General features: G+C 30.3%; 1 protein-coding gene and 1 long non-coding RNA gene across 2 annotated transcripts in view; both read right to left on the bottom strand.

Annotated features, from left to right (window-relative positions):
- Myo61F (unconventional myosin 61F) overlaps positions 1 to 23892 on the bottom strand; it is a 105743-nt gene that overhangs the window by 58761 nt on the left and 23090 nt on the right. The window lies entirely within an intron of this gene.
- Positions 19425 to 19932, bottom strand: LOC142236868 (uncharacterized). Its single transcript, XR_012722238.1, has 3 exons — positions 19905 to 19932; positions 19722 to 19820; positions 19425 to 19646 (listed from the first exon to the last, which is right to left on the bottom strand). It is a non-coding gene; the product is annotated as an uncharacterized LOC142236868 (long non-coding RNA).

Here is a 23892-nt window from a genome sequence, read left to right as displayed (position 1 = left end):
TGTAATCTATGTTTGGGAGACGCGGTTTTTTGATGGTGTATACTCAATCTCGAATGACAGAATTGCTGAAAACGCCATTGACATTGGCCAATGTTCAAAATTTCATATCTTCTCTACTTTATCGTTTAACTAGAACAAGTAGTTTAGTATATTTCCCTCACTTAAGTTTTGTTTTTATATTTCTGAGAAATGGTCACGTTCTGATGTCATTAGCTATGTTCTGGAATCAAAAATAAAGAAAAGTAAAACTAGAAACCGATCAAATTAAATTTATCAAAAAATGCTTACACAACATTTTCGTAAATAAAAACAAAATTATTTTATAGGCTTACTAGTAACTGGTGGTCATTTGTGGACGTAGCGTTGTCTACAAAAAAAACTGACCCCATTCCAAAATTAGTATCAATCACCCAACGCACCGTAGAAGAAAATGTAAATTTTGAATAAAATATTTTACTAAGAGCAATATCATACAAAACAATTTAATACTTTTTGTCAAATCGGAAAATCGGCGCTTAGTTAAATTTAGCACTCATACAAACCCACCATAATTAATTATATTTAGTAATTTAATTATATTTAGTAGGTTAGGTTAGGTTAGGTTAGGTTAAAGTGGCAGCCCGAATAAGATTCAGGCTCACTTAGACTATTCAGTCCATTGTGATACCACATTAACAAAAAGTACTTCTAGTTTTAACTGCTGAACCTTCCTGATTATTTTTCTTTGTTGAACCAACCAGATTGTTCCAAAAACATTAGCAGACGTTAACGTTTTCCAGATCCGCCAGAAATCTGAAGCTATATGATCCTAAACGTTACTTGTGCTTTACAAAAAATGCAGGACACTCACACAGTCAAAGTGAACCCTGAAAACATAAATTTTCATGAATTTGTCGAAAAGTATTTAGTGATTTTAGGGTTATTCGCATTTCTTTAGTTCAGTTTGAATTTTCTAAAATCAACTTATATTTTCCTTACTGGCGACTTCACTTTTTTTGAGTGTATTAACCGATTAATTTTTTTAATTTTTCTTACGCCGACATGCGTTTACTCCATTTATTTACCTTCTTCCAGTAGCCAAGACCAAAAAATCATTTTTTAATCTTCCACTCACGTCCTCTGGAAATTTCAAATCGGAGAAGTCTAGTTTTTTCATTAAAAAATTCGGGAAACGGGGAGGTCCCTCTCCCCAGATTTCTAGATTCTAGAAACCAACCCCAACAATCCCTGAAAATATCAAGGATATCGGAAATTTCTTCTTCAATTTTCAAAAAGTCGGTCTAGGGGAGGTACCCCGTATTCATTTCAAAATCTCCCCCTCCCCATGTCTTCCGTAAATTTGAAGTGAATAAGAAAAGTATTTCCACTATACTTTAAACAAAAGTGATGCTAAGTGGAGGTCCCCTCCATGACCAAATATCGAAAATAAAGTAGCAGATCTAGAGGCCACCCCTAACATTTCCTAAAAATAGTTGACCATATCGGAGAACTTAAGATCAATATTCAAAAAGTCGGGCAATCTTCAGAAACTTGTAATATACACTGAAAAACACTTCGTAGGTAAACTAACGCTAAATTTAACTTATTTTTATTAAAAAAAAAATTGTTAAAAGTTAAATTTTATTATTTTTTCGAAATTTTCCACAGCCCAATGTAATTTTCCTTTTGTTATGTTAAGTATGTCTCAAACATCTTATGAACTCAACGTGGGTATAAAGCTCAATGACGTTACATATAAGTTCAACATGAACTAACGCAAATGAAAATTTTAGTACGATTCCCAGACTGAAAAAGCATGTCCGGTTTCAAAATTTTGTCTTTACAATAATGATATTTGGTATTGATTCCGAGCCAAAGAAGCGAAGAATTGAAGAAAGGACAAATTTAAGACACAATTCCTTTACATTAGTGAAATGTGTCTTTTTTGCTAAGCAAAATTCGGATTCGTATTTTATGGACACGGAATCTTTGGCCGCACGACAATATGTTTTTCAGTGTAAGAATGAACTACAGTATGGTTAAAATGGTCACGATTTGGGGCTATTGGTTTTGTTTCATACTTTCAGTTCATTTTTTCTTCTATGAGGGTGTAATTTCATGAGTTGTAGATAAAAACTAAACCGAGGCATTACATTTTCCTGGTTTTAACAACGCTTTATCAAAATCTCAAAGTGTGGAGTTCAGTTTTTGCATGACGTACTATATAACAATTTACTTTTATTCTGTGTATACTTTTTTCTCATAAGGTTATCTTTATTGACAAGTCACTAACCCATGTTTTATTTACTTGTGGCTCATATTGGATTAAGTCGCCACATTTATCTCATGTAAGTTCATATAATTAGATGATAAGACAATTAATTACAAAATTTTAAGCCGCCGCCGTCTTCTTCGTAAATCACAATTACTTTTCTTATACAAATATAAACATTTCAAAGACCAACTAAATGATTTTAGTTACTATATATACAAAGAAGGGAATTTCCATTTATTGCTTCTTTGGAATCATATATAATTATTTCTAAAAAGAATTTCTCTAACAAGAATTTTTGTGAATGCAATAAAAAACAAGTAAAAACGGTTGAATGTTCGGCCAGGTCGAAGCGTAGATACCTTCCATCATGGATTGCGTACACAATTCCACTAACGACAGTAGTCCACAATTGAGTTATTTTATGTTACATTGGGAGTGCTAGAAGTAATGTATGCAATGGAATACAATTGCTACACCGGGTGACTAATATTTAATACAATAAAGTGAAGCACTATAGGTTTTAATTTTATTGTTCAAAATCAAAAATGTCGGTCAAATTTTAGAATAAGTTTAGATTTGTTCGAATTCGCTACCTTTGCCAAGCGGTCGACGAAGCCATCACACGCCGCACGAAAGTGGCTCTGCGGTGTTTTGCCCCATTCGCATTCTTGAGATGATTGACTCTGGTATTATTTGTGACAACCTTACCCTCAAACATGCCCTGGGCACTAAACTCGAACAAATTGAGATCCGTACACACAAAAAATTTTTTTTCTGGTTCAATCACAAAATTAATTGATCCAATTAATTTTTTAATTGAAATGTCTTCAATCACAAAAATGATAGTATCAATAAAAAAAATTAATTGAAGGCCAATTAAAAAATTAATTGATCCAATTAAAAAATTTATTGATACACCCTCACAAAAAATCGCTTCTGTAACATATACTCCCAAACATATTTTGCTTCAAGCATATACATTTTTGGGTATTGCCCAAACATTTATATGTTTGATCTCTTCCAATATATAATATGTTTGAAAGCATATTGGTCTAAACAATATATGTTTGGGTAGTCTAAGTTCCAAACATTTTGTATTTTTGCATCCAAATTCAATAATGTTGTCTTCCAAAAAACAATATGTTATTATGTGACCATATAATATGTTTGGAAGCATTTTGCACCCAAAAATATTATATGCTTAAAAAAAATTCTCCTAAACAACATTGTGCTCAAAATTTTATTTATTTATTTATATATTTACAATCATAATGAATTATGAAAATAAACAGGTAATATAGGTGCTAACAACATAGGTTTTCGACCTGAATGCTCAAAATTTTGTTTCTGCCCAATTGTATATTCCCCGACATCTTTCTCACTTCCACGAGATTTTTTAGTTCTTAGCACCTTTTTCTGTAATACAAACATTGTAGAAGAAATTATTCAATTTTATGAGTTTTTATTTTTATTTTAATTTTACCTTTTGCCGGACGGGGATTCGAACAGCGGACCACACAGTTTGTAAGGATCAAAGAAGTAGCTGATCAATTGCCCAAGGAAAAATAAAATGTTAATTTTGTAATAACAAGCAACAACCACCAACTTAATTCAATATCGCTCCCTGTTAAATAGCGCTCCAAGCTACTAAACACATATATGTTTATAGGCTATTTCTAAATTAATATATGTTTGCATCCAAGCATATTATATTTACAAACATTTTATGTCCCAAACATAATATGTTCTAACATATTAACATATATGTCCCAAACATGTTATGCTAGTTTATGAACATTATATGCTTGCACTCAAAAATATTGTGTTTAAAAATTTGTGTTCCAAACATATAATGTTTATAGCCAAACATATGAAAAACAGTCTTTTTCATCCGTGTACTATTAATTTTTGTGATTGATTTTTGTTTCAATTAAAAAATTTCTTGAATCAATTAAATTTTTAATTGAATATTTTTTAAAACTCAATTAAAATTTTAATTGGAAACATTTTCGTGAAATTTTTTTCTGTGTAGATTTAGGTGCCGCTGTTTGGTAAAAATAAAAGAAGAAACTTCATTTTTAAGCCCTTATTGTTGACGCGAGCTGAGTGACATGGTTCTAGGTTCCGTTGTAATGTCCATGGTATGCTACCGAAATGTTTGTCTGCCCTTGGCTACAATACTGGTTTTAGGTCATTTTCCCGATATTTTGACCCCACGGACGATGAATAACATCACCGACGCTTGAATTGTAGCGGTCAATCGTGTAAGGTGTAAAATTTCAGCTGAACTGCTCATTTTAGAATGGATTCTTATCGGAGTAAAAAATTCGGTAGCATACCACATTCATGCTAGCGAAGCAACTCCTTGGCTCTATCCAGTCCTAAATTTTTGTGCAACAGTGCCCTCTTGCAGTTTTAAGAATTTCAGTGAATTTAGTCCAAGCTGATTATTCAGTATGTGTTGCGTTCGTTCTCGCGATTTCTTCAGCTACTGTGAGCCATCATGGTGTAATGGTTTGCATACACAGAAAAAAAATAGTATTTGGATTCTATCACGGATTAATTTTCAATCATTACCAATCACCAAAGCCAATTCAAAAATGAACTAGTAATATTATTTTTTTTTTATGATTGAGAAAACAATAATCAACCCACTGTGTTGTGGGTTTCGATTTCTGATGTTGTTTTTCGTCCACTTTTTGGAAACGATGCAACACTACCAGTATCGAGCAATGTTACGATAATCAAAAAAATTATTCACATTAAAATGCTGGAGGGCTATAACGATAGCAAGTACACTATCACGCTTGAATGTTGAAACGTTTGTCTCTAAACTTGTCATTTAAGAGTACTTTAAAGCAAATTTAAAGATTTAGATAAACTGAGGCATCGACAATTTTTAAACAATTTCCCGTAAAGAAATTACGAGCTACATTTTTGCTGCGTATCTCGGTGGATTATATTGTAGACTTCATTCCAACAATAAATTTAAAACTTCTATACGTAAAGAAAAAAACCTTTGAAAAACGGATATCACAAACCTTGTTCTTATATTACAGATTTTTGAATTTCTTTGAAAACTTCAAACGTTTATATTATTTTCTGCGTAAACACAAACATATTTGAGAACGAGTGATTCATAAACACCAGGCCAATGTTATTGTTTGCGATGGCTGAATATAAGACGCTGTTGATACGATGACGAATATTATTTAGGATGATGTCCAGATGAAGTCATCGAAGCTCTTATAATAACCATGGTAAGTACACTGTTAGAAAAATATGTTTTTCATATGTTCCGATATAAACAAAATGTGTTTCGGGCACGATTTTAAACCACAATATATTTAAGTGCGAACATGTAATTTTCCTAAACTAACACTAAATGTTTGGGACATCTATGTTAATATGTTAGAATATATTATGTTTGGGGCATGAATGTTTCATAAAAATCATATGTGTGAATACAAACATATATAAATTTACAAATTTCAACTAAACATACATATGTTGTGATATTTTATTCAAAGCGACAGAGAGAGTATAGAGATGGAAACCGGGAGAGTTGACGAAAGATATCAATATAACACAGCAAAAGAGTCAAAAGAGAACAATTTCTGTGAAACCGCTTGTATGTTGTTTCGGAAAACTGTTTTATGATAAGGCCAAAAATTTGATATGTTTAAGTCTAAATATTATTTAATTTGAATAAAGAGAATATACATTCTGAACCAAGAGAATAGACATTTGAAAAACAAACAGCTTATGTTTTCGCCTTGAGAGCAGCATTTTATGTATGTGTGGACATGTGTTTTGTTTATCATTTTGGCATTATTTTTTTCTTGGTTCGTTAAAAGAAATCAGGGGTCTTCATAAAAATAACGAAAGGGCACTATACTCTTTTTAGAGTTGGGACGGTAAAATGAAATAAGGAGGAAATAGTGAAAAATTACACAGTAAAATGTAAAAAAACAAAGTTTAGTTTCTCTTTATTAAAAAGTAGTCCACGAGGAGTTGACGGACACCATCAAATATAAAAGCGGGCATTAAGTTCGACTTTTACAGCTAAAACAATTTAAAAAGTTTATTTTCTTTAAAATGCATTATTAAAGAAAAATAAAAGGAATTTTAGAGCGATGGTGTTAAATGCTAGTAAAAAACTGTTCACTCCTAAATAAATTTATGTTTATATTATAAAATTATGTATGTATGTTTATACTCGACTCCACGTTCTTCTTTTGTTAGTTTTTGAATTCCTTCCAAATTTTAAAGTTTTGTACCAAAAACAGTTTTTTGTTACAAAATGGTTATTTTTGCAATAAAAAATAATATTTTATCCAAAAATCATTCAATTTCGTTTATATCAAGCACTGTTACTGACTATAAATCTTTAATAACGCACATTTCGATGTTTCATTTAAAAAAATTAATATAGTATAAATATAAATGTGTAAATTAAAAAAAAAAAAAAAAATGTTCGGTCGGAGCAGGGATTGAACCCACGACCCTTTGCATGCAAGGCAGACATGCTAACCACTGCTCCACGTGGCAAACAAATGTATGTTTCTGTTAAATAATGTTATGTTTGCATGGGCTCGTGGGCGCTGCAAACTATGCTATATAAATGTAACTTAAAACGATAATTATCTACTGATGACTATAACAGCTACGTAGCCCAGTGGATAGTGTGTTGGCTTACAAACTGTATGGTCCTCGGTTCGATTCTCCGTGCAGGCGAAAGGTAAAATTTAAAAAATTTATAAAAGTGAATAATTTCTTCAACATTATTTGTATTACAGAGAAAGGTGCCAATAACTAAAAAATTTCGTGGAAGTGAAAATTACGAGTATGTTAGGGAATGAGCACAATCGTGTTTGGGAAAAATTCTTCCAAGCATATAATATTTTTGGCTCAAAATGCTTCCAAACATATAATATGTTCACATAAAACAAACATATTAATGTTTCGGCAGTATGCAATAATATATGTGCTTCCTGCAAAATATGTTTGGAACATATGTTAAAGAAGCGATTTTTTTTGAGGGTGTATACATAAATGCTGAGAGTTTTCGATATTACGAAGATTTTGAAATGATCCCAAATATTCATGGCTTATGGATTTTAGTAATTCTTTCTCTATAGGATAGTCAATGGAATTCTGGTTGATTCTAGGATTTTCCCACACCCTCAAAAAAAATCGCTTCTTTAACATATGTTCCAAACATATTTTGCAGGAAGCACATATATTATTGCATACTGCCGAAACATTAATATGTTTGTTTTATGTGAACATATTATATGTTTGGAAGCATTTTGAGCCAAAAATATTATATGCTTGGAAGAATTTTTCCCAAACACGATTGTGCTCATTCCCTAACATACTCGTAATTTTCACTTCCACGAAATTTTTTAGTTATTGGCACCTTTCTCTGTAATACAAATAATGTTGAAGAAATTATTCACTTTTATAAATTTTTTAAATTTTACCTTTCGCCTGCACGGAGAATCGAACCGAGGACCATACAGTTTGTAAGCCAACACACTATCCACTGGGCTACGTAGCTGTTATAGTCACCAGTAGATAATTATCGTTTTAAGTTACATTTATATAGCATAGTTTGCAGCGCCCACGAGCCCATGCAAACATAACATTATTTAACAGAAACATACATTTGTTTGCCACGTGGAGCAGTGGTTAGCATGTCTGCCTTGCATGCAAAGGGTCGTGGGTTCAATCCCTGCTCCGACCGAACATTTTTTTTTTTTTTTTTTTTTTTTAATTTACACATTTATATTTATACTATATTAATTTTTTTTAAATGAAACTTCGAAATGTGTGTTATTAAAGATTTATAGTCAGTAACAGTGCTTGATATAAACGAAATTGACTGATTTTTGGATAAAATATTATTTTATAATGCAAAAATAACAATCTTGTAATAAAAAACTGTTTTTGTACAAAACTTTAAAATTTGGAAGGAATTCAAAAACTAACAAAAGAAGAACGTGGAGTCGAGTATAAACATACATACATAATTTTATAATATAAACATAAATTTATTTAGGAGTGAACAGTTTTTTACTAGCATTTAACACCATCGCTCTAAAATTCCTTTTATTTTTCTTTAATAATTCATTTTAAAGAAAATAAACTTTTTAAATTGTTTTAGCTGTAAAAGTCGAACTTAATGCCCGCTTTTATATTTGATGGTGTCCGTCAACTCCTCGTGGACTACTTTTTAATAAAGAGAAACTAAACTTTGTTTTTTTACATTTTACTGTGTAATTTTTCACTATTTCCTCCTTATTTCATTTTACCGTCCCAACTCTAAAAAGAGTATAGTGCCCTTTCGTTATTTTTATGAAGACCCCTGATTTCTTTTAACGAACCAAGAAAAAAATAATGCCAAAATGATAAACAAAACACATGTCCACACATACATAAAATGCTGCTCTCAAGGCGAAAACATAAGCTGTTTGTTTTTCAAATGTCTATTCTCTTGGTTCAGAATGTATATTCTCTTTATTCAAATTAAATAATATTTAGACTTAAACATATCAAATTTTTGGCCTTATCATAAAACAGTTTTCCGAAACAACATACAAGCGGTTTCACAGAAATTGTTCTCTTTTGACTCTTTTGCTGTGTTATATTGATATCTTTCGTCAACTCTCCCGGTTTCCATCTCTATACTCTCTCTGTCGCTTTGAATAAAATATCACAACATATGTATGTTTAGTTGAAATTTGTAAATTTATATATGTTTGTATTCACACATATGATTTTTATGAAACATTCATGCCCCAAACATAATATATTCTAACATATTAACATAGATGTCCCAAACATTTAGTGTTAGTTTAGGAAAATTACATGTTCGCACTTAAATATATTGTGGTTTAAAATCGTGCCCGAAACACATTTTGTTTATATCGGAACATATGAAAAACATATTTTTCTAACAGTGTATGCATTAGCGTAGCTGAAAATTTATAGACTGAACTTATAGGTTCAATTAATGTTTTATTTCATAAAAATGAATAACAATATAGGCATCAAAATAACTCGACAATTAATTTATAATAAAGCAACTAAAAGTAGTTCCACACTTTTCCCAGCAAAAAAATTGGGAGTTGTTCTAAAGGCACAACTTTAAAAGCAGTTTTTTTACTTCATTTTTTTCATATTTTAATGCGTAATTTTTTTTTTAAGTAAGAATAAATAAAATGGTACAAATTATTCAAATTTTGGCACAAAAATGCTAAATTCATTATAGAAATTTTTATAGAACGTTTCAAACAAGCGTTAGAATGCATTAAAAATCATAAAAAATATAAAAATTAATTATTTGGGAAAATATAACAAAATTTTTTAATTCACATTCAAAACACTGAATTTGGATCACAACTTAAGAAGTGATGCAAATTCATTGCAACGGCTGTTGAAACGGTGGACATTCGTTCTATGACAATTTCATATTACATTAATCACTTCTCCGCCAATTTTGCACCACTTCCGGACCCAAAAAGAACATTTTCACTTCTTTTTGGCTATGCTTTTTTGCAGCATTATTAAGATATTAATTTATGAAAGAATAGTATCAATTTCTATTTTTTTAATTAAATTGACTAAACCAGACTAAACAAAATAATAAAGGAGCTTTAGTTATTCAACTGAATCAAAAGTTCAACCACAGATTTATTTTATAAATATCAGATTTCAAACATTGCCATCGGCAACTACTACCACAACCAAAGTAATTCGATTGTGCATGAAAGTCCTTAGCGGTACTTTGTGCAGTTGCATATACACCCTCAAAAAAAAATCGCTTCTTTAACATATGTTCCAAACATATTTTGCAGGAAGCACATATATTATTGCATACTGCCGAAACATTAATATGTTTGTTTTATGTGAACATATTATATGTTTGGAAGCATTTTGAGCCAAAAATATTATATGCTTGGAAGAATTTTTCCCAAACACGATTGTGCTCATTCCCTAACATACTCGTAATTTTCACTTCCACGAAATTTTTTAGTTATTGGCACCTTTCTCTGTAATACAAATAATGTTGAAGAAATTATTCACTTTTATAAATTTTTTAAATTTTACCTTTCGCCTGCACGGAGAATCGAACCGAGGACCATACAGTTCGTAAGCCAACACACTATCCACTGGGCTACGTAGCTGTTATAGTCACCAGTAGATAATTATCGTTTTGTGTTGCCCATGCAAACATAACATTATTTAACAGAAACATACATTTGTTTGCCACGTGGAGCAGTGGTTAGCATGTCTGCCTTGCATGCAAAGGGTCGTGGGTTCAATCCCTGCTCCGACCGAACATTTTTTTTTTTTTTTTTTTTTTTTTTTTTTAATTTACACATTTATATTTATACTATATTAATTTTTTTAAATGAAACATCGAAATGTGCGTTATTAAAGATTTATAGTCAGTAACAGTGCTTGATATAAACGAAATTGACTGATTTTTGGATAAAATATTATTTTTTTATTGCAAAAATAACAATTTTGTAACAAAAAACTGTTTTTGTACAAAACTTTAAAATTTGGAAGGAATTCAAAAACTAACAAAAGAAGAACGTGGAGTCGAGTATAAACATACATACATAATTTTATAATATAAACATAAATTTATTTAGGAGTGAACAGTTTTTTACTAGCATTTAACACCATCGCTCTAAAATTCCTTTTATTTTTCTTTAATAATTCATTTTAAAGAAAATAAACTTTTTAAATTGTTTTAGCTGTAAAAGTCGAACTTAATGCCCGCTTTTATATTTGATGGTGTCCGTCAACTCCTCGTGGACTACTTTTTAATAAAGAGAAACTAAACTTTGTTTTTTTACATTTTACTGTGTAATTTTTCACTATTTCCTCCTTATTTCATTTTACCGTCCCAATTCTAAAAAGAGTATAGTGCCCTTTCGTTATTTTTATGAAGACCCCTGATTTCTTTTAACGAACCAAGAAAAAAATAATGCCAAAATGATAAACAAAACACATGTCCACACATACATAAAATGCTGCTCTCAAGGCGAAAACATAAGCTGTTTGTTTTTCAAATGTCTATTCTCTTGGTTCAGAATGTATATTCTCTTTATTCAAATTAAATAATATTTAGACTTAAACATATCAAATTTTTGGCCTTATCATAAAACAGTTTTCCGAAACAACATACAAGCGGTTTCACAGAAATTGTTCTCTTTTGACTCTTTTGCTGTGTTATATTGATATCTTTCGTCAACTCTCCCGGTTTCCATCTCTATACTCTCTCTGTCGCTTTGAATAAAATATCACAACATATGTATGTTTAGTTGAAATTTGTAAATTTATATATGTTTGTATTCACACATATGATTTTTATGAAACATTCATGCCCCAAACATAATATATTCTAACATATTAACATAGATGTCCCAAACATTTAGTGTTAGTTTAGGAAAATTACATGTTCGCACTTAAATATATTGTGGTTTAAAATCGTGCCCGAAACACATTTTGTTTATATCGGAACATATGAAAAACATATTTTTCTAACAGTGTACGCTTATTTTGATTGTAAAAAAAATATTTTGTTCTAGCTATATTTTATAATTTTTTTTTTCGAAATTTTCATTAGCCCAATGAAATTTTCATTATAAGGTGAGTACTAGGTTCAGTTTTCAAGCTAAACCAGATTGTTTTCACGGTTACTGTTTGAAATTATATAATTTAGAAATATAAAATGTTTCGCAATTAATGTTTTGAATCTTTTCCATCTATAATTTGACAAACTTGATAAAAATATAATCGCTAAAATACAATGAAATCACCACTTTTCACGATTACTTTTCTCTACACGCAGAGAAGAAACATGACTGTCACAATCATATTCGAAGAGCAAAATAATATGATAGGAGCTATTTTTGCGGCGACCATATAACATTTTCACCTGCAACCACGTTGGCTCAGTGAACATGGTTCTAAAAAAAATAAAATTTTCCTCATCTAAAATGTTATTATATTGATAAAAAGAAATTTGTTTCCATAAAAGACAATGGTCACGATCTAAAATGTTATGGTATTCGTCAAAAATGTTTTTCTTTCAGTAAAAAGAACATGGTCACAACCTAAAATGTTTTGATCTTTGTGAAAAAACTTTTTTCGTCGTCGAAAAAAGGACGCCACTTGAGAAAAGAAAACACAAAATTAACTTTATTTATTTGTTTTTATTTATTTATAAACTAATTCATTGTTTATTTGTATTTATAATGTCGTGCAAGCAAACATCAAATATTTTTACACACTCTCTTTTGGTTAAATTTCAACAATAAGTAACCATTCCTTATTTACTTCGTGCCCATCAAATGTACCAACGGAGACATCATGTATCCGCAAATAAAAATAAATTATACCATATATCAAAATGCAGAACAAAACAACAGGTACATTTTTTTTCAATTACACTTTCCTTTTTTGAGTTCACATAAAACCACGTGCCACTTCTGAATAAATAAATTAACACAAAACACAGTAATTACGTATTCTCCGTCCATTCCAAGAAACAATCAACACACGACTGACGCGCAAAATGAAAATCGTGTGTACCTGCTCAATGTTTTTATAAAATTCTATTCGCTGCAAAAAAATTAGATGGTCACGAAAACAATGTACATGGTCTTTATGGTCATGTAGTGGTTCTGGACATGTCTATACGTAACCTATAAAAATACTTTTTTTCTCTGCAAAAAGTAAACAAATTGAATGGACAGGTACATGATTTTCCCGACCATGTAATGGTCTCAAATTCTATCATTTAAATAATAGAACATGTCTGCGGCATTTTAGAACTATTTAAATGCTTATTGCCAACATATATTTTTCTCCACTCGAAAATTATTTTTACAAAGACAAAATACATGGTTTTCGCGACAATTACCTACTCTAGATAAGCATTACATGGATGCGGCAACCATGCCCAAACATATTTTTTCTGTGCGTGTAATAATCCATTATAAAGAATATAAACTTTGTGAAAAGTTGCTTTGGGTTATTCCCATCAAGTTTTAATAAAATTTGCATCAAAGAGGTATAATTTTATACTTTTTTTACTGATTTATTTTTGATTTTAAAAATGTATCAAAAATTTTATGAACTAAACATGGGGGCAAAAGTCAATGATTTTACAAATACGAGTAAGTTAAATGTAAACAAATGGAAACAAAACTTCGATATAGGATTGATTTTTTTAACAGAAAACAAATTTTTGTCTTCAATGACCAAATTGATTGATCCAATTAGCTTTTATATAAAATTGTTTCAATCACGTGAATTGTAATACAAATCGCCAAATTCTATTGAATATCACAAGGGAACAAAATTGAACTTTTTTGTGTTGATTTGAAATTTATTGCAATTTTTTACTAATTTGAGGTCGCTGAATCCAAATCTGCACTTGTTTTTTTTTTTTTTCCTATCAGCTCGACTTTTCGAGATATAGCGTTATGTTCTAAATTAAGGCACTTCCGCTACATATATTGGAATAACTCGAAAACGGTTCACCATATTAAATTTAAAAAAATCCGAAACTCCCTAACAATATTCTCTTTAAGCCGTGCTTACAATGTTTTTCAATTTTCCAAGTGCAGATTTGGATTCAGCGTCCCAAATAACCTTAAAAACAATAGTCAGTTCTTAATCAACAGAACCATGGGTTAGGTTAGGTGGCAGCCCGATGTATCAGGCTCACTTAGACTATTCAGTCCATTGTGATACCACATTGGTGAACTTCTCTCTAATCATTGAGTGCTGCCCGATTCCATGTTAAGTTCAATGACAAGGGACCTCCTTTTTATAGCCGAGTCCGAACGGCGTTCCACATTGCAGTGAAACCACTTAGAGAAGCTTTGAAATGTCACCAGCATTACTGAGGTGGGATAATACACCGCTGAAAAACTTTTTTTGGTGTTCGGTCGAAGCAGGAATCAAACCCACGATCTTGTGCATGCATATTCAAGGCGGGCATGCTAACCATTGCACCACGGTGGCTCCCAGAACCATTGTTCCCTTGTGTAATTAATTGACACAATGTGTGACAGGTGTTTGTTATGATTAAAAAATTAACTGAATCAATTAAATTTCTAATTGAGTATTTTTTTATATTCAATTAAATTTGGCATCTTCAACAAATAATTTAATTGATTCAATTAAAAATTTAATTGAACCCCAATTATTTTTTATTTGAAAAGCAACTCCACCTCCTTTTTCAAATACTTTTTAGTTGATTCAATTATCATTTTAACATAATAATCTTCTTAACTGGCTTTGTTATATAAATCGATTAACTGTTTTATTGTGTCAGTTAATTTTTTAATTAAGTTTTTGGCTTCAACAAACTTTTTAACTGGAAATATTTTTTCTGTGTGTAAACACCAAACCAAACCAATGTGATTGTGAGCGATCGGCGACTGTAAGTTGCTGATACGATGACAAACATTTATTAGAATCATGTCCAGATGAAGTCATCGAAGCTTTTATGATAACCATAGCAAGTATACATAAATGCAGAGAGTTTTCGATATTACGAAGATTTTAAAATGATCCAAAATATTTGTAGCTTATAGATTGGAATTGCACACTAAAGACAAAAAACGGGTATCACAAACTTTGTTCTTTTGTTACAGATTTTTTTAATTTTTTCAAACTTACTATCAAAAATTTTTTTGTTACAAAATTTTTAGTTTTGCAATAAAAAAAATGTTACTCATTTGGAAATCCCATTCCATTTCGTTTATATCAAGCAATAAGCCATTGCTTTCCAATTTTAATTTTTTTAAAATTAGATAATAATAATAATAAACGAATGATGCAAAAATTTGAGGACGAATGTGATATGACCGCAATACAATAGGTTCGTTGGGCGATATGACCGGTCGCCTATAAAATTACAATATTTCCGTTTCCCTCATATCTTTCTCACTTCCACGCGTATTATTTACTTCACAGTACTTTTTCTGTAATAACAACAATGTAGAAGCAATTATTCGATTTTGTAAAATTTTTCAATTTTTTTCTTTAGATGGCCACACACAAGCCGATCTAAAGAAACTTTATTTCAAGAAAATAAACTACTTTAGTTGGTCTCTTTCTTACAGTCTATGTATCAAAAAGAACTTTAGCAATGGAAATAAAGCAATTTTAAATACATAGATTCCTAAAATGTTCGCAATATTACGTAAAGATGTTTGATATGTTACATCCCAGCAAAAAAAGCGTCACCAAAAAAGTTGTGAAAATGTTCTGGAAGTGGTGCCAAATTGACGCAGAAGCGATTAATTTAACATGGACTTGTCATAGGAGGGATGTCCACCATTTCAACAGCTGCTGCACTGAATTTGCATCACTTTTTAAGGTGTGAGGTGAATTCAGGGTTTTGGATGTAAATTAAGAATTTTTGCTTATATTTTGAAATAAATAATTTGTAAATTTTTTTATGATTTTTAATGCATTATAACGCTTGTCTGGAACGTTTGTCATCAAATATGGATTGCGTAGAAACTTCTACGAAAGACTGTCATCCACAAATTTCAGATCGGATAAATTTTGCTTCTCCAAAAGGCACCGGAGGTCAAATCTGGGGATCGGTTTATATGGGAGCTATATATTATTATGGACTGATAAGAACCAATTCCTGCATGGTTGTTGGATACCCTATACTAACATCACGTACCAAATTTCAACCGAATGGGAAGAATTTTGCTCTTCCAAGGTGTTCCGTAGGTCAAATCTGGGGATCGGTTTATATGGGGCCTATATATAATTATGGACCGATATCGACCAATTTTTGCATGGGTGTTTGAGGCCATATATTAACATCACGTACCAAATTTCAACTGAATCAGATGAATTTTGGTCTTCTAAGAGGCTCCGGAGGTCAAATCTGGTGATCGGTTTATATGGGGGCTATATATAATTATGGACCGATGTGAACCAATTTTTGCAAGGTTGTTAGAGACCATATACTAACATCATGTACCAAGTTTCAGCCGGATCGGATGAAATTTGCTTCTCTTAGAGGCCTCGCAAGCCAAATTTGGGGGTCCGTTTATATGGGGGCTATACGTAAAAGAGGACCGATATGGCCCATTTGCAATACCATCCGACCTACATTAATAACAACTACGTGTGCCAAGTTTCAAGTCGATAGCTTGTTTCGTTCGGAAGTTAGCGTGATTTCAACAGACGGACGGACGGACGGATATGCTCAGATCGACTCAGAATTTCATCACGACCCAGAATATATATACTTTATGGGGTCTTAGAGCAATATTTCGATGTGTTACAAACGGAATGACAAAGTTAATACAACTCCCCCCCGTCCTATGGTGGAGGGTATAAAAACGAGTTATAAAAAATTGACTCAAATGAACTTCCTGTGCAGTTAAAATAAAGAACATCTTTGGGAGGGCCTTTTTAGAAGTTCTTTTAAAGTTATGCTTTGAGAAGAACTTCAAAATTTTTTTGCTGGGATACTACTATATTAAATTTTTAATATGAAATCTCAAAATGTGTCTTATTTAAGGCATAATACCAGAAGAGAGGAGTGCTTTATATAATCGAAATGAACGGTGTTTTTGAAATGTTTTTGTTTTATTGTAAAAATAAAAATTTTCAAAGAAATTTTTTTGTGAGGTTTGAAGTTTATGAAGAAATTCAAAAAACTGTACCAAACAAAATAACACACAAAAAATTTATTTTCTGATTCAATCACGAAATTAATTGATCCAATTAATTTTTTAATTGAAATGTCTTCAATCACGAAAATAATAGTATTAATCACTGTTTTAATTGGACATAGAAAAAATGCTTGATTAAAAAATAATTGATTTCATTAGCAAATTTCAATTAATTTTTAATTGATTCAATTAAAAATGTAATTGATGCTGATTGCAAAACTCAATTAAGTTTTTAATTAAAAAAGGTAAATATTTTCAATTATTTTTTGAACTGGAATAACAATTGATTGTTTGAAATACATTTTTAATTATAAAATAAAAAAATGTTCATCACTCTTTTTAACTGACTTAGTCTTCTGAATTTGATTAAAAAGTTAATTGTATCAATTAATTTTTTAATTAAAAATTTTAAAATTTTCAATCATTTACTTAATTAACTTAATGTTGATACCTTGATTAAAAAGTTAATTGTATCAATTAATTTATTAATTGAAAACATTTTCAACTTCAATTAACTTTTTAATTCGAAATATTTTGGTGATATTTTTTTCTGTGAAGATTTGCGATACCCGTTTTCTAAACGTTTTTTTTTTCCTTGGTGTGTATACTTTTCCTCCAAACATACCTTTTACAACGAAAAGAAAAAAGCAAGATCGTTCGCCTTTGGCCAAAATTTTGTCTAAGAAGAAAGAAATCTGCAGCATTTTTATGACTTTTAGGGTTTGTATTGCAAATTCGTGAAGGGCAATAAAAATCGTTCAGTCACATTTGCAAATATTTCATATGATAATATAAACCTAAACTGCCTTGTTTTGCCATTATGTATAAAAATTGTCCACTCAAACGCAAATACTTAACCTTGAAATTAATTTAAGCTTCGCAATAAAAAGACTTTCTAATGGACATTCAAAAAAATACTTTTTGTTTTGCTATCACACCCGTATTTCGATGACACCACAGTCGATCGCGATGAATGAGGACATTCAACATATACATGGCATAATATCAACGCATTGTAATAGAAAGAATTTCAACTTCAAATGTCATTTTCAAAATACCAACAATACCATATTTACCCAATTGAATAGTCTCTTGTTTATATAAAGGCCAATGTTTACAAGACTATTAACAAACGAGTGACCCAACAATTTTTCGGCTTACGATAAATAAATGTCTTAATCGAATAACAATCGAAACGATTTCGTTCAGCACTAATTAAAACCGTAATTAGGCATATGTGGGGCTAATGTAATATTTACTACAGTACCACATAAAACAATTCCGATTGAGAATACATTGTACACTTCTTCCGTCTTTCCAGTTTTTGTACGAGATTGTCCACAATTAACTTTATTTTGAAATCGAGTCTTTAATTGAAAATGTAATGCAATTCGATTTTTGTTTAACATTTTACAGTCAGCAACCCCCTTCATAAATCCATAAATTGGTCCAATCATTGAGTGAGGATTGATGATGGAATATACATTTTTGAGTTTGGCCTAATTTATTTTTTCAATAGCCGTTTGCAGTGCGTTACTAGTTAGCTGGATTGTAGCTGATAGACTTATTGACTACGGCTGCTGAGATCCATCATCCGCTAATATTTATGATTTTATTTCTTTTCTTCTCCATAGCTTATAGTGATACTTAGGAAATTCACAATGATTTGGTAAAAAAACCGAAATTCACAACATTATCGATTACTTTGGCTTTTCGTCTTCTTCAATTAATGACCACTTTTGTTTGAGATACATAGCTAATAGATTTTTCAAGGTAGTAAAAACAATGATACTCTTACCTTTGATAAATGATACTCGTACCTTAAAACCATACAAATATGTATATTTTAATTAGTTTCTTGTTGCAAAGGTGGAGTTGAAATTCATTAAGATTATTTCTTTAAGCTAAACATTTTCTTTTCCATGAAGTAAATTTTTGCCGAGGTCAAGGACATATGAGAAACATTTATTTGCTCTGTGTCAACCCAAATTATGGTATTCATCCACACCGAAAAAAAAGTTTACTATTTTTTATGAAAAATGAACTAACCCATAGTAAGAATGACCATGATTTGGCGCCAAAGATTTTTTTCATCTAGATAAGTTCATGATTTTCTTATAAATTAGTTCATGTATTGCATCGTATTTTAGTTCATTATTACTATGCTGTGGGAAGAATATAGTTAAACTCATTCAAAATATTCCTGCTATCCGGAAAAATGAACAATTTTTTGGGAAACCTGTATTAAGAAATTGGTTTGAAATAAACTGTTTGTCGGTATAATTTTCAAAAAAGTAGAGAAATTGAGGAATCAAAGGTACAACAAGCATGTATACAACTAATAAATTTTTCGTACAAAGCAAGTCAATTTTCTATAACCACCAGTATTTTATTCCAAAAAATTATTATTATATTACACAAAACTATGGTTTATGATATACAATAAAGGAAATATTTTTATTAGTACGTTGGATGCAGTTACTTGTCGGTAGTTAGTAATTGCTTCTTCAAAAGAGTAATATTCTACGTTATTAGGACTAAACTAATTAATTTAAATTTCCATGTTTTCTATCCAGATGAAAGATATATTGAATTGTCCAATTTCATCGATTTTGGCTAACTTTTGTTGGGCGGATTTGTCTTATAAGCATCTGAAATTGCAAAGTTATACAAAATATAAGAAAAATATTATCAAATTCTATCGTTCATATTGATTTTTAACTTACGGTTTTCAAGAGTGTTTCCTAGAGCCAATAAGGATATCAGCTTAATTAGCATTAAACAGTAAGAATATTCAAAAAAATACCATTACAAGACCTGTTTACCTGCAAGTGAAAATAATAATTTTTAATAAATTTAAATTTTAGTTTTATTAAAAACGGACAAAATACCGTTTATAGAAAACTTACCACATTGAAAAATCCATCCAGTTGGTACATTGTTGAAATCATATCCATGGACTAATGGGACGTTTTTGAAATTATTCTCAGAATATATTTGAAATAAAAAATGAAAAAAAAATTAGACATAATTTCCAATTGTCAGTATAGCATTTAGTATTTAAGGTGGATATTAAGTTCGAGTTTAGAGGCTAAAATCGCAATTTTCATGATACGTTTTCTTTAATAATCCATTATAAAAAAATAATCTTTATAAAAAACTTGGTTTGGGCTATTCTCCATCAAGTTATATTTAAATTTGTATCGGAAGACGTACAATTTTACACTTTTCTTAGTAATTTATTTTTATTTTTAGCGTCTAAACTCGAACGTAGTACTCACCTGTAGGAATTGCTGTAACATAAAAAATATAGATTCAAAAACATGGTTGCATCTCCAACCTGTGATCCAGATGTAGAATAAATATAGATCATCCTATTACCACTCATGTTGTATATTTTTTATGTAAATCAATTAAAAATCCGCACTAATTTTAACTATTAACATAAATATACAGTTCCTTAATCTGTTATTTGTTTTTTATCAATAAAAAGCGTTTCTGATTACTCTAACATCACATCATTCACTTCTCAGTTTACAAAATGTTTCGAAATAAATGTATTTTCATTAATAATCACCAATACCTCACGTACAATTTTGCAAAATTAAAACCACGTGTGCACTTCATAAATGCATCAACATAACTGAATGCAACAATAAAACTCAAAGACACAAATAGCCATAAAGAAAAACAACTCCGTAAAGAAAAACAACTCCACACACACACACACACACACGATCCCTTTCTGATCTCGCTATTGCAAGAAAACAACTCTCACCACAAAAGATACCAACAACACACAAGGAACATTCCATTGTCTCTAGAATCAAAACAACCCACAACAGCATAAATGACGCAATAACAAACACAAACAATCATACGAGATATACACAAAATGTCTCTTAAAAACTCCCTCACATGATGCACTCACATTTTCCAGTAGCACGTTTATTGATTAGTTTGAATTCTATCTATAACTTAAGGTAAAATATATACCAAATCTATGAGGAATCTATAAAAAATGATATACACCCGGCAAGGATTATATTAACTACTTTTTATTCTACTTTATCTACAATTTTCAATGTGAGGAAAAACACTCCAACTTATAATAAAAAGGGAAATAATCTGTAGGTAGCCATCATACGAATCGGTAATGTCGTTAAGTTAATTTTTACTACAAAAATTTTTTTCCATACAAAATTTTTTCTTAGTAAATTGTCTACATTTCGTAGTAAGATTTTTATATTGCCCATGTATTTTTATAATAGAATCAACGATGCATTAACTACTGTGTTGGAAATTTATTTAAGGAAAAATCCTTCCCATTTCGTAGTTAGTGAACTAAAAAACATTTACTGAATTTTTATAAGTTTTCCTTTAGCTAAATTAATTTTCGTTGTGGTTACGAAAAATGAACTATATTACAGTAAATTTGTTGAACTATGTGGAAGTCAAAATGGTCCTTAAATTTACAAGACACTTTTTTTTCTGTGCAAAGGTGGGTTTTGCTGATTTGAAGTGAGGTCCGCATTAGAAGAAAAACTACAAAAATAGCCTTCAATGGGAGAAGATGAAGTTCTCTCCCAGCCTCGGTTTCCCAATTGTCCTATAAATTTATGAAAATATGTGCTATGGGTCATTTTTACACTGAAACGAGTATAGACCTAAAATAAAAGATGATGCAACCTAAATTTTAGTATACGCAATTTACACAATATTAACGACAATTTTTTTAAATAAAGAAATTTTAATTGAAAGAAAGTTCTATGCTTTAAGAAATATATTCATTAAATTTAGAACACGAATTGTTGAAATTTGCGACCATCCGTGTAAGTCCTATGGCATTGAAATAAACACCAGGAAGTAAAAACAATGAATTTACACTCAGAAAAGAATGAAACCACCACGAAAAAAATATAGGTTTATATTAGAAAATTTTAACTAAAATATTTTAGTAACTACAACATGATACAAATTAGTTAAAAATTTGTATCATTTGTATCTACACTGAAAAAATATTTACGTGATATTAACGATTAAGCAACTTAAATTTTAAGATGCAAAATTTACAACATATTAAGAACAAATTCCATTAAAATAATGAAATTTTAATTAAAATAAAGTTTATAAGCTTTGCTTCAAAAGAAAATTATTAAATGTAGGATACAAATGGAAAGTCACTAATCAAATTTTCTTTAAAGTATAGAAACACATTTTTGATTTAAAGAAATCATCCTTAATTTAAATGAAATATTTAATCTTTTGATTTAACATAAGATAAAAACGTTTTAATAATATAGGCTAAGACTTATTTTAGTTTAGTTTTTTTTTTTTGGAATTAGGAAAACATTTTTTACTTTGAAGTTTATGTTATGATTTGGATTTTTAAACTAACATTTTTTTGTACGTGAATAGCTTTATAACTATATAGCAAAATGAGAATGAAAAATCGATAAATGAAATCTCTATATTAATTTTAATTTTACACTCAAAAAAAAGTGAACTCTCTATTTCACTAAAGCCAATTTAACTTTATTTTAGTTCATGGAATTATTATGTTTAGAGAAAGTTTTCTTTACTCTAATAATTTTTTGTGTACGTTAGTTAAATTAACTAAACCCGAGGAAAAAAATATACTCCAATGAAGCAAAAAGATGAACTAAATTCGTGTCTTCCACAAAATAGTTCAGAATTTCTTTAAATTTGTAAATTTTACCAAAAATGCGTCCATCATGAACTTCGTATGTCACTAAAGACATTCTTGCAATTTTGAACTCCAAGTTTTTCCTTCAAACTACAAAATTTTCTTTAACAAGTGAAAAAACTTAGTTATGCCTAATAAATTTTCTTGAATTTGTCGAAAAATATTTACTTATTTTTATGACATCGGCATGATGCCAACGTTTGTAATACTGTTTAGTTAAAATTTTCTACAAATATTCAAAATTTTCTAAAATTAACCGAAAGTTTTCCTCCTGGTGGGTTCACTGTTTTTTCAGTGTATTGATCCTAGATTTAAAGCCACATATGTCGCTAAAAAAAGTCTTTATATTAAAAAGCCGCATCTTTGGGTCGGAATCAATATCAAAGTCCTTAAGGGAAGTTCAAAATCGTTGTATCCAAGTAAACTTTTTTTTGAGTGTAAATATAAATTATACAAAATTTTGTTAAGGTATGTACTAAGATTATTTATATGCTATCTACAACGATGATTTTGAAAAAGAATTGAGGCACATGGAAATATTTAATTTCCAAAATCTATCATGAATTTCACTCTGGCATGTTACCATTTAATGGCTTGTACCACCACCTCCACAAACAATTTACGCTTCTCCAGATATGTAGGTTGCCCGGACGGCTCTGATAATGCAAAATGAGTGTTTGTCGCCGAATAGAAGACCAGACGTTTTCTGACTATGCCGCAAAACTGGCCAGCCGCTTTCTAAACAAGCCAATGGTCAACTTCCATCTGCACACACACTTCACTAGTAGAGGTAGACATATGTCTAAATCACTTCCTGACCGTCAAATATAGTGACCAAGAAAGAAAAAAAAAAAAAAAACAAAATACTACAAACATGAAGAAATGAACACCAATATTCTACTGCAAACAAGAAGGTACTCACAAAAATGGAAACACCAACATTATTACTGAGTGGGTCAATAATATGGTGGCTATATGCAATATGGCATGTGGAGAGTAAGATTACTTGGAAATTTAATATTTAGAGTCACCTGCAACAAAGTACTGCGACTCACTATTGTTACTCTTCATTGTGTGTTTGTTCCTGACATGGGAAATAAACAAATTAGTCAGCAAGATTATGATTTTAAGTGTTTCCTATGGCTATGGAGAGGCCATTACCTTTGTAGGGTGTGACCTATGAGAGTTTC

This window comes from Haematobia irritans, chromosome 4, assembly GCF_050003625.1.
Source record: "Haematobia irritans isolate KBUSLIRL chromosome 4, ASM5000362v1, whole genome shotgun sequence".
In the NCBI taxonomy this organism is placed as follows: domain Eukaryota; kingdom Metazoa; phylum Arthropoda; class Insecta; order Diptera; family Muscidae; genus Haematobia; species Haematobia irritans.
This window is presented reverse-complemented; position numbering and strand designations above follow the sequence as displayed.